Source organism: Onychomys torridus, chromosome X (assembly GCF_903995425.1).
Source record: "Onychomys torridus chromosome X, mOncTor1.1, whole genome shotgun sequence".
Taxonomy (NCBI): domain Eukaryota; kingdom Metazoa; phylum Chordata; class Mammalia; order Rodentia; family Cricetidae; genus Onychomys; species Onychomys torridus.
This window is the reverse complement of record NC_050466.1, coordinates 26,308,928-26,322,522: the sequence shown is the minus strand read 5'-3', so window position 1 is coordinate 26,322,522 and position 13,595 is coordinate 26,308,928.

Here is a 13,595-nt window from a genome sequence, read left to right as displayed (position 1 = left end):
TTTTGTGGGCTGCTGTTTTGTATTATTTACCATGTCCTTTGCCTTCAAGAAGCTTTTCAGCTTAGGGAGGTCCCACTTATTGATTGTTGCTTTTAGTTTCTGTGCTATTGATGTTATAGATTGTGTTATATTCTCTTACCAGGAAAGATATATACATTGAACAAATTAAGAATCTCTCTCATGGTCTAATTCTGTGTTTTGTGGGAACCAGAGCATAATTTCTAACAAGAGAACATGTAAACAGAAGATTAAAATGTGTGCTAAGAGACAAGAGAAGATGGTAAAACAGGCCTTGAACAAAAGCCCAATATTGTAGAAAGCCAAAGGCAGGAAATATCTACATCTAAGAAGAGGAACAGGGTTGGAAGGACATCAGTAAGAAGAATACTACAAAGGCATTGAAAAGTAAATTAATATATGAAATGATTTTATAAAACTACAGAAATCTTCAAAAAAAGCTTTTAGAGGTCATATTCACTATCTTAGTTTTTTAAATAAATAGTGTTTATAGGAATCTTGTCATCTTTCTTTGACATCTAGTATCCTCCTATAAGTGAGTACATACCATGTTTGTCTTTCTGAGTCTGGGTTACCTCACTCAGGATGATTTTTTCTAGATCCATCCAGTTGCCTGCAAACCTCATGATGTCATTGTTTTTCTCTGCTGAGTAGTACTCCATTGTGTGTAAGTACCATATTTTCTTTATCCATTCTTCAGTTGAAGGGCATCTAGATTGTTTCCAGGTTCTGGCTATTACAAACAATGCTGATATGAACATAGCTGAGCATGGGCCCTTGTGGTATGATTGAGCATTCCTTGGGTATATGCCCAAGAGTGCTACAGGTGGGTCTTGGGGGAGATGGATTCCCAATTTTCTAAGGAAGCACCATATTGATTTCCAAAGTCTTTGCTCAGCCTGGAAGGAGGGGACTGAATCTGCTTGTACTGAATCCACCAGGTTTAATTGAATCCCTAGGGGAGTCTTGGCCCTGGAGTAGATGGGAATGGAGGGGAGGGGCTAGGGGGAAGGTGGGGGTAGGGGCGGGAGGGTTGGAGGACAGGGAAACCCATGGCTGATGAATAAAACACAAATATAAATAATAAAAAAGGAAAATAAATACATAAAGAATTAAAGAAAAAATAGTGTGAATAGGACTGTGGATGAGCTTAGAGTAACAAGAAATGTCATACTCTTCATCATACATTTACTTATTTACTTTATATATTTATTTAATATTTATTCATTTATTTATTTTTATTATTGTTCGAGACAGGGGCTCAGTTTATACCCTTTGCTGGACTTGAGCTTGCTATGTAGAACATACTGCGTTAGAACTTTCTGAGACACACATTACATGTATCTGCCTTGAGAATGCTGAGGTTAAGACATGTGCCTCCACACTCTGCTCCCTTTATATAATTAAACTGATAGTGAGATGATAGATCATATCCTAGTCTTATAAATGTTGAAGAAATATGAAAATTTCATCTTTCTGAACAGCTGTAACACCACCATTTATCATTTATCCTTTCTTATCAGAATATAATATGTGAAATAATAATAAGTTCTTTTTTCCTGTTTTTAATTTATTATATTCGTGTTTTAATTTTACACATCAGCCATCGGTTCCCCTATCCTCCCCCCCCCCCCCCACCTTCCCCCCAGCCCCTCCCATCCATTCCCATATCCCCCAGTGCCAAGATTCCCCTGGGGATTCATTTAAACCTGGTGGATTCAGTACAGGCAGGTCCAGTCCCCTCCTTCCAGGCTGAGCAAAGTGTCCCTGTGTAAGTCCAAGGTTCCAAACAGCCAGCTCATGCACTAAGGACAGGTCTGGGTCCCACTGCCTGGGTGCCTCCCAAACAGTTCAAGCTATTCAATTGTCTCACGTATCTAGAGGGCCTGATCCAGCTGGGGGCTCCACAGCCTTTGGTTCATAATTCATGTGCTTCCATTTGTTTGGCTATTTGTCCCTGTGCTTTTCCAATCTTGGTCTCAACAATTCACACTCTTACTGTCCCTCCTCTTTCTCAACAATTGGACTCCTGGAGCTCCACCTGGTGCTGTAAGTCATTTGTATTGATATTTGGGGGAAAATGATGAAAATTCAGCTTGTAGAAGGAAGAATATTAATCTCCTATTGGTGTCCATACTTTAGTCCATGGAACTTGTGAGTATTAACTTCAATGAAAATGTTAATGCTGTGATTGTAGGTTTGATTAAAGCACTGTGGATATTCTACACTTTATTATTATGCAATTGTAATATAATCATATGATTCCACAAATATAAAAGTTTTGAAAAGGAAAATGGTAGATAAAAATGTTAAATAATAAAAATTAAAAATGAAATCACTGTGTCTCAAAATGTAGAAAGTAGGCTATGAGTAAGGTGATGACATTTCTCAGATTCCAACTAGCAAAGAAGGATTTTCACTTTATGGTATAAATAATCAAAAGGAAAAAGTAAATGATCATACAAACATATTCTAACCAAAGTTTTCCTACTAATGAAGCTAAATCTCTCTACTCTATACCTCCATAAGATACATAACTAATATTTGGCCTACTGATCTATAAGGTAATAATGTTTTACTAAGGGTTTCCATAGTGTAACAATTAGGTTGATAGTACAAAACTAAGGTTTACATGTCTCCTCTTGCACTATGCTCATATACATATTTCTTTTCCTTCCAGCATAGTTACTGAGTTAATATGAATAGTATTAAGACTTTATATGTTAACAACACATGAATTTTATGTATTTTTATTTTCTTTCTCCTCTCCCTGTTTCTAAGATTTTTCTTTTCTTATGTGATTTACAGAGTCATTATGAGTTGGTCTTTAATATTATAATTTCACAAATATGTCATTGCCTATAGTTATAAACTATCATATTAGGTACAGTCTACTTGTAAAACCTTGTATCATTTTATGATCTCTTTTCACATTACATAAAAAATCTTGAAATCTATAAATCTGCTCATGATGCCATAACAAAGAAAGTCATAGACTCTAGTGGAGAGCTGAATACTATTACATTGTAAAATTGATATAGCATAGACTTTCCTTCCAAATGTTCATGTTTATGCAGATAGAAAAATTATATTCTCAGCCTTAATTAGGGAATCTTCTGTCAGTAATTGTGAGTGAATGCAGAACCTCTCAGATGCAGTTGTTGAGAATATAATGCAGATAAGTGCTCAGACTTGACCAAGGCATTTACAATATCTGTGTAAGGCTTATCAAACACTACGGAAGAGGAGGAGAGAAAGAATAAAGAGACAAGTGCTGAAGATATTGGGGGAAAGTAAACAGCGTATTCTCAAAAGATGAAATACTGTTGGGGAAATACAAATGGCTGAGAAACCGTTCAAAAATATTCATCATCCATTAGCAATAAGGAAAATGCAAATTAAAACTATTTAGAGATTTTATCTTATCCCAGTCATAGTGAATAAGATTTCAATTAAAAAAACCTACAATTCGTGGCATTGATGTGGAGAAAGGTGAACACAAATTTGCTGCGAAATGGGATTACAGACCATTGCAGCCACTGTGAAAATCATTGTGGCTGTTTCTTTGATGTCTTGATGTAGTAAGAATTAATATCTTTTATATGCATACTATATAGTCAGGTAAAGTTTTGCATGATCAATTTGAAATAACAGAAATTATGGTATAGGAAAATATTCTTATTACTATCATTTAATGAATTAAGAAATTGAGACTGTATTGGTGTAATATAGCCAGTAAGTTGCTAAACTGTGATATGAATTTGAACTCAATGATTAAAAAGATGACATATTTTTTAATGGCAGCTCACCTGCACTAATTGAATAATATCTTAACAACATATATTCTTGAAACTTTGATATCTATCATAATATTTGTAGCCAGAAGGTTTTCTCTGGTCCCACCCGGTCTTATCCGGTCCCATAATCCCACACCCAGTTATAAAACAATCACTCACAAGCTTAATATTGTTTACAAACTGTATGGTCTATGGCAGGCTTCTTGCTAGCTAGTTCTTATAACTTAACCCATTTCTATTTACCTATAAGTTGTCATGTGGCTGTGGCTTACCAGTACTTTCACATCTTGCCTGTCTCTGTCTTTGGTTCTTCTGCCTGCCTCTAATATGCCTTGGCCAAAACAGCTTATCTATTAACCAGTGAGCACAACATATATTCACAGCTTATAGAAAGATATCCCTCAGCAAATATTCACACACAAAAAGAGAGTGAGTGAGGGCAATATAGATATAAAACAAGTAATGCAATTACTAATATAATATAATATAAATAAATGGTACATATTTTGATTTTACTGGTATAATATAGATTAAAGAATAAATCAAATACTATTATTTACAAATTGCATGGGTTTAATAAATATGCCATACCCTTGCAACTACAAACAAGATATAGTTGATTTTAATAATCAAAATATTTCTTATAGTAAACTGTTGACTTTCATGGGAAATATTGTTTTATAATACCTCCTTAGATTTCTCCCTTTTACACAAATGGAGTAATATATAAGTAAAATGTCATAATTGAAAATATACAGTAAATAACATTCATGATTACTCTCTTTAACATAACACAATTATTGGAAGATCCACCTAGTTTTATCTTTGCATTACCTTTTTAAAGTCACATTTTATTAGGTAAATATACTGTAATTTTTATCATGCATTTAATTATTCAAGCATAATCAATTTAGTTATTTGTCATAAACATTTGCTGCATATCACTATTATGTTTATAATTGGCTAATTAAACTTTCATAATCAGTAGTAAAGAACATATGTCAAGCACTTTAATTTACAGTCTTCACTGCACATATTTAAGAACTGCAATTTCTCCCTGAAAACTTTTTTTTTTTACTATTTACATGTACCATGGGCTATGATAGCCCTGTTTCACATATTCACTAGTTCATTCTTCATGTTTATATCTAGAAATCATTGTTTACTTATGTGTTACAGTTAAAGAAATTGATGCAAAGACAGGTTAGGTAATCCTTTCTGTACAGCATAACACAAATATTGACTGTGACAGGGCTGAGATTTATCACAGAAAGTCTGACTCAGGCACCCACGCTCTCAATCACTTATATGGTCCACATTCAGTACAATTTTATATGGATTGTTTTATGTTCATCATTTTATTTTCTTCTTTTAGTTGTCAATTCATGTTCATATATTTTTCTCTTGAGAGCATAGAGTTTGTTTGAATTTGATATAAATCTTTATATATTTAATATACTGGCCCCTTTTCTCATATTTGTTCAAGTATTCTAGCTTATTATTTGTTTTCATTTTACTTAGCTCTAATTTTTATTACAAAGGTATTTAATTTAATATTCTCAAAATTGATTTAATATTTGAGATTTTCTTATCTATTTCAAGATAATTTAAATATTTATTCATATCTTATACCTTCTCTATTTTAATATTTATTGGAATATATAATTTATTTACTATAATTCTTTTATTAAAAACTTTAATTTATCTTCACCATAATAGGTATATATATAAAGAAGTGATTTATATTCACTTTTCTTCCTAAATATAGTTTATTGCTTTCTTATTGCTTATTTAACAAATTACCAGAAAATCATTGGCTTAAAAGTATATAATTTTCTTTTCCAATCATTACAAAAGTCTAAAGCCTGAAATGAATCTTCCTAGGCTAATATCAAGGTGAATAAGCAGTGTTTCATTTATGGTAGGGTAATATCTCTGACCTAGTTTTGTAAAGGTTCTGATCACTGTTCAAATTTCTTGTCTCTTCTCACCCACCATCTTTAAAACTACTAATAGAAGATGTGATATTTCTTATATTGTGATGCTTGGACCCTTACTCCTTCTTTACCTTCTATTTCCACGTTGAGGGACTATTGACTTCATATTTGATCTACCTTGTTAACATAGGACAATCTATTTGAAGTTAATTACTGTGCAAACTTACTTGCCATTTTCTGTATAAAGTCAAACATATTTAGGGATTAAGATGTATAATGTCCCAGAACTTTATTAAATGATTATTCTTGTTTATTTCCATAGATCCATCCATATGTGATAAGGATTGTTTTTGTTCTTGCTGCACTTATTTTTTCATGACAGTTGTTTCATCTATTTTATATTTCTTTTTAAGATGAACTTATGGTGACAAGAGACTTTTGATGTAACCATGCACTATTATTTCACTAAACTTAAACCATGATTAAGCATTCATTACATACATCAATATGCATGCACATACATAAATATGTCCACATTTCATGTGATTGGCTTTTTAAAGGCCCCAAATCATTATTAGTTGAAATTTTTAGAGATATGTCAGACACATGGATTTAAAATAAAAATAAACAACTCATTCAAGAAGAAAAATTATAGTCACAATTTAGGCCAAAATTCCTAAAATTAAATGTGTTAAGCTTAGGTAGTTGGGTACCAGGAATTCTCGAGCCTTGTAAAACTTATAGCATTTAACCGAACTGTTACTATCCATAAAAGAATCTTGAACTTTATGCATCATTAGACTAACTCGGAGAAGCAATTACAACTCCCTTCTGGTGTTAGTTTAGCTATATAGTACATGTTGAATTGTTAATTAGCAAAACTCCTGATCAGCAAATAATGGCTTTTTAACCATGGAAGTTTTATTTGGAACCGTGTATAAAAGTACTTCATAGCTGCAATAGTAGAATATTGATCTTTCCTGTGAATATACAATACTTACTAACATCATTTAAATATAACTTTATTTTTTAATTTAAAAGAGAAATCTTTAATATACTGTCTTTGTATAGCATGAAAGAAAATATCCACGTTTAATATTTATCAGAATGTATTAGTGAAAGTTATTTGCTATGACAGAAATCTATATTTACTGTAGTCCATAAATATATGAAATGTAATAATAATAGTAGAAGTGACTGAGGTAATGGAGATGAAACAATTATGTACATAGATACTTTGAAAAGGATACTCAATAGAAATCTGCAAAGATATAGTAAGATGACTGGGTAAAATAAAATAAATCTATATAGTAGAGTTGTACTTTTTCAAAGAAATAAATGAAATGCTGAGATGTGCTAGAAGGATGAACACTGAAATTATTACATTAAATGGAAGACATAAATAAAAGCCTTTGTTTACATTGTTCCATGAATATAAATTATTCAGAATTAGAAAATATGTGGGTTTTTGTTGTGGCTAAGGAGAGAAAGTGGGGCATGACTGCTTATGTATGTGAGGTTTGCTGTGGGATGATGAAAATATTCTTTATTTATTTGGGTGATTGCAGCAAAATGTATAAACATATTTTAAAAACTACACAGTTACACAACTTAGTGGATATTATAATATTTGAAATAATTCAATAAAATTCTGAATTGAATTATATAGATAATCACAGGTGATACTTGGCATATGTGACAAGAAGAATTTTGTAGTACACTGACGTTTTGACTATTAAAAATAGATACAAAACACAGGTTTGTGAGAAATTATAGCAATACACATTGAAGACTGAGGGATTATGCACATTAGTATTAACTATAATATTTGAACCATGTGTGAGTATCTCTGCCTGAAAATATATGATTAGAAATATAATATGTATAATAAAAATGTTTACTGAGATTTGGTCATTGTGTATTGAGCAGAATTAAGTTAGCATTTATCAAGGAAATGTATCAAGAGAGATATTTGTACATTAAATAAATAATTCCATTAAAGATTACAAAAATGAATAATCAGTTTGACAAGTGGGCAAATATAATGAATAGACACTTCTCTAAGGAAGAAGTGCAGTTGACCAATAGATACAAGAGAAATGATCAATGTTTTTAATCCCCACTAAATTCAAAACTACTTTGCGATTCCATTTTGATCCTGTGACAATGGCTAATAATAAAAAAACAGCAAAATTTTATCAAGAATGGGCAGATATTTAGAGATTTTTAATTTTTATTCACTTTACATACCATCCATAGATTGCCCTCTCATCCCTTCTCCTGCTCCCCTCCAAGTTCTCCCCCAGCACTGACCCATGCCTCATCCCCTCATCCAAAAGTGTAAGTTCTCCCATTGGGGGATAGCGAAGCCTGGTACATTCAGTTGAGGTAGGGCCAAGCCCTTCCTCACTGCATCAAGGGTGAGAAAGGTGTCTGATCATTTGGTGGGAGAGCAATGAAAGGGATTTCTATATATTTACAATATGGTTATAGAGTACTGCAGCTGCTATAGAAGTAAGAATGGAAGTTCTTAAAATATATCCTACCATATAATCTAGCTGTAATAGCCCTGGGAATATGCCCAAAGGAATTGATGTTATTGTACTAAAATGATATCTGCTTATCCATGATTTTTTGGCACTGCTAACAATAACCAAGCTATAGAACTCTCCTGTATGTCTATTAACAGATGAATCAATAGAGAAAATGTGCTATATACACACATACTGGAATTTAATATAGCACTAAAGAACAAAATCACATTTGCAAGAACATGCACTAGAGATCATTATATTAAGCACAATAAAACAGACCCCAAAAGAAATTGTATTCCCTTTCCTATTTAGAACCTAGAGTCCACATACTTATGCATGCATACTTTGAGAAGACAAAGAAACAGAAGGTACTCTACTTTGGAAGAGCAAGGGGACTATCAGGAAGAATAAGGGAGTAGACTATATCAGGAAGAATAAAGGAGTAGACAAGGACAATGGTGAATGAATAAGGTACAATGAATAAAATCATTCTATCCGCAGTCCAACAAGTGATACATCTAAATAAAAGTAATAAAGGTTTTGATACATAAAAAATATTTCTCAGAGCAGTGGTGACACATGCCTTTAATTCCAGCACTCGGGAGGCAGAGCCTGGTCGCTCTCTATTAGTTCGTGAGTTTGAGGCCAGCCAGGTCTACAGGGTGAGATTTAGGACAGGCACCAAAAATACACAGAGAAACCCTGTCCCAGAAAAACAAACAAACAAACAAACAAACAAACAAATAAATAAATAAAAGAAGCAAAATCTTTGACTATTTTTATGGATTATCTATATGTGTGTAGGTTTTTATATTGGCTACGTCATGGATTGATAAGTGAGTGCTCATGTAAATTTTCATTATTAAATTAGGTTATATTCCTTTTAGTTCATGATATAACCAGAGTTTTATGGAACACAGTAAGTTTCAGCATTTAGACACATTAAGCTAAGAGACATGTTCAGATGCGCTACTTAGAGGCAAGTAGTCTTAAGGCCTGAAGAGAGGAGATTTAATAAACATAGCCATGTTGGGGAACATAAGAAATACATCAAAATTCAAGACCCACCTCAGATAAATACACACATTTCAAATTGAAATATGCATAGGAATTTTTAGACAAACATGTTCATATTCCTCTATATACTAACTCACAAAATGAAGAACGCAGCTATTAGAACTGAAACAAAATATACATTTAAATTATTTTCCTATTCACACTTAAACATATATTTTTACAAAAACACATTTAACAAGTAAGGGAGTTTGATACAGGTTAAGAGCTGAGCTAAAGACTACAAATACATTTGTAGTCATTGTCTTCGAAGAAAAGAAATTCATTATTTAGATTCTACCAAGTTGTATTGTGGTAATCTGGAATTTAAGGAGTTAATTTATCAAATGTTCATAATTTTCACAATCAAAAGAGAGGCTTTGGAAAATTGAGGATGAAAAAATAGAGGTGAATATATATATTTGTTTTTTTGAGACACGGTTTCTCTGTGCAGTTTTTTTTTGTTTCTTTATTTTCTTTATTATTATGTGTTTTTAATTTTATACATCAGCCATGGGTTCCCCTGTCCTCCCCCCTCCCGCCCCCACCCTCACCTTCCCCCCAGCCCCTCCCCTCCATTCCCATGAGCTGCAGGATCAAGGCACCCCTAGGGATTCATTTAAACCTGGTGGATTCAGTACAGGCAAGTCCTGTCACCTCCTTCCAGACTGAGCAAAGTGTCCCTGTGTAAGCCCAAGGTTTCGAACAGCCAGCTCATGCACTAAGGACAGATCCTGGTCCCACAGACTGGGTGCCTCCCAAGCAGATCAAGCTATTCAATTGTCTCACTTATCCAGAAGGCCTGATCCAGCTGGGGGCTCCACAGCCGTTGGTTCATAATTCATGTGCTACCATTCAATTGGCTATTTGTCCCTGTGGTTTTTGCAATCTTGGATTCAACCATTCACGTTCTTGCAGTCCCTCCTCTTTCTCAACAATTGGACACTTGGAGCTCCACCTGGGGCCTGGCTGAGGATCTCTGCATCCACTTCCATCAGTTATTGGATGATAGTTCCAGCAAGACACTTAGGGTGTTTAGCCATCTGATCACCAGACTAGGTCAGATCAGGCTTTCTCTCGACCATTGCCAGCAGTCTATAGAGGATGTATCATTGTGGATTTTTGGGGACCTCTCCAGCACTCTGCCTATTCCTGTTCTCATGTGGTCTTCATTTATTATGGACTGTTATTCTTTGTTCTCCCTTTCTGTTCTTGATCCAGCTGGGATCTCCTGCTCCCCTAAGCTTTTTTCCCCTCAAATCTTGCCCTTCATTACTCCCACTGTCATCCAGGTTGTTCATGTAGATCTCATCCATTTCTCTGTCATTGGGTGATCCTTGGGTCTTTCCAGGGTCCCGTTTTCTAGGTAGCCTCCCTGGAGTTGTCTAGCAGTCTAGTCATCTTTGTTTTACATCTAGTATCCACCTATGAGTGAGTACATACCATGTTTGTCCTTCTGAGTCTGGGTTACTTCACTCAAGATGATTTTTTCTAGATCCATCCATTTGCCTGCAAACCTCATGATGTCATTGTTTTTCTATGCTGAGTAGTACTCCATTGTGTATATGTACCACATCTTATTTATCCATTCTTCAGTTGAAGGGCATCTAGGTTGTTTCCAGGATCTGGCTATTACAAACAAAGCTGATAGGAACATGGTTGATCAAATGCCCTTGTGGTATGATTGAGCATTCCTTGGGTATATGCCCAAGAGTGCTATAGCTGGGTTTTGGGGGAGATGGATTCCCAATTTTCTAAGGAAGTGCCATATTGATTTCCAAAGTGGCTGTACAAGTTTGCATTCCCCCCAGCAGTGGAGGAGAGTTCCCCTTGCTCCACATCCTCTCCAGCATAAGCTGTCTTCTGTGCTTTTGATCTTAGCCATTCTGACAGGTGTAAGGTGGTATCTCAGAGTTGTTTTGATTTGCATTTCCCAGATAATTAGGGATGTTGAGCAATTCCTAAAATGTCTTTCAGCCATTTGAACTTCCTTTGTGGAGAATTCTCTGTTTAGTTCTATAGCCCATTTCTTAATTGGACTGTTGGGCATTTTGAGGTCTAATTCCTTGAGTTCTTTATATATTCTGGATATCAGCCCTCTGTCAGATGTGGGGTTGGTGAAGACCGTTTCCCATTCTGCAGGCTGTCACTTTGTCTTGTTGACTGTGTCCTTTGCTCTACAAAAGCTTCTCAGTTTCAACAGGTCCCATTGATTGATTGTTTCTCTCAGTGTCTGTGCTACATGTGTTATATGTAGAAAGTGATCTCCGGTGCCAATGCGTTCAAGAGTACTTCCTACTTTCTCTACTAGCAGGTTAAGAGTAACTGGATTTATATTGAGGTCTTTGATCTAATTGGATTTAAGTTTTGTGCACGTTGAAAGATATGGATCTATTTGCAGCCTTCTACACATTGACATCCAGTTATGCCAGCACCATTTGTTGAAGATGCTTTCTTTTTTCCATTGTACATTTTTGGCTTCTTTGTCAAAAATTTTATGTTCAAAGGTGTGTGGGTTAATGTCAGGGTCTTCAATTCGATTCCATTGGTCCACATGTTGGTTTTTATGCCAGTACCAAGCTGTTTTTATTTTGGTAGCTCTATAGTAGAGCTTGAGGTCGGGGATTGTGATGCCTCCAGAAGTTGTTTTATTGTACAGGATTCTTTTGGCTATCCTGGGTTTTTTGTTTTTTCATATGAAGTTGAGTATTATTCTTTCCAGATCTGTGAAGAATTGTGTTGGTAATTTGATGGGGATTGTGTTGAGTCTGTAGATTGCTTTTGGTAAGAACGCCATTTTTACTATGTTAATCCTGCCTATCCATGAGCATGGGAGATCTTTCCACTTTCTGACATCTTCTTCAATTTCTTTTTTCAGGGACTTAAAGTTCTTGTCATATAGGTCCTTCACATGCTTAGTTATTGTAACCCCAAGGTATTTGATATCATTTGTGGCTGTTGTAAAGGGTGATGTATCTCTGATTTCCTTCTCAGCCTGTTTGTGTACTGTATATAGGAGGGATACTGAATTTTTTGAGTTGATCTTGTGTCCTGCAATGTTGCTGAAGGTTTTTATTAGCTGTATCAGTTCCTTGGTTGAATTTTTGGGGTCACTCATGTATACTAACATGTCATCTGCAAATAGGGAGAGTTTGACTTCTTCCTTTCCAATTTGTATCTCCTTAATCTCTTTATGTTGTCTTATACCTCTGGCTAGAACGTCAAGTACTATATTGAATAAGTATGGGGAGAGCAGACAGCCTTGCCTTGTTCCTGATTTTAGTGGTATTGCTTTGAGTTTCTCTCCATTTTATTTGATGTTGGCTGTTGGCTTGCTGTAGATTGCCTTTATTATGTTTAGGTATGTGCCCTGTATTCCTGATTTCTCTAAGACCTTTATCATGAAGGGGTGTTGGATTTTATCAAATGCCTTTTCTGCATCTAGTGAGATGATCATGTGGTTTTTTTCTTTGAGTTTGTTTATATGGTGTATTACATTGATGGACTTTCATATGTTGAACCACCCTTGCATTCCTGGGATGAAGCCTACTTGATCATGGTGGATAATTGTTTTGATGTGTTCTTGGAGTCTGTTTGCCAGAATTTTATTGAGTATTTTTGCATCAATGTTCATGAGGGAGATCAGTCTGTATTTCTCTTTCTTTGTTTCTTCTTTGTTTGGTTTAGGAATCAGGGTATTTGTAGCCTCATAGAAGGAGTTTGGTAATGTATTTTCTGCTTCTATTGTGTGGAACAATATAAAGAGTATTGGTATTAAGTCTTCTTTGAAGATCTGGTAAAATTCTGCAGTGAAACCATCAGGTCCAGGACTTTTTGTGGTTGGGAGACTTTTAATGACTGATTATATTTCCTTAGGGGTTATTGGACTATTTAAATGGTTTATCTGGTCTTGATTTAACTTAGGTATGTGGTACCTATCCAGAAAATTATCCATTTCTTTTCAAATTTCCAGTTTTGTGGAGTATGGGTTTTTGAAGTATGACCTGATGATTCTCTGTATTTCATCATTGTCTGTTGTTATGTCCCCCTTTTCATTTCTGATTTTGTGAATTTGGATGCTCTCTCTCTGTCTTTTGGTTAGTTTGGATAAGGGCTTGTCTATCTTGTTGATCTTCACAAAGAACAAACTCTTTGTTTCATTAATCCTTTGTGTTGTTCTCTTTATTTCTATGTTATTGATTTCAGCTCTCAATTTGATAATTTCCTGTCGCCTGTTCCTCCTGGGAGACTTTGCT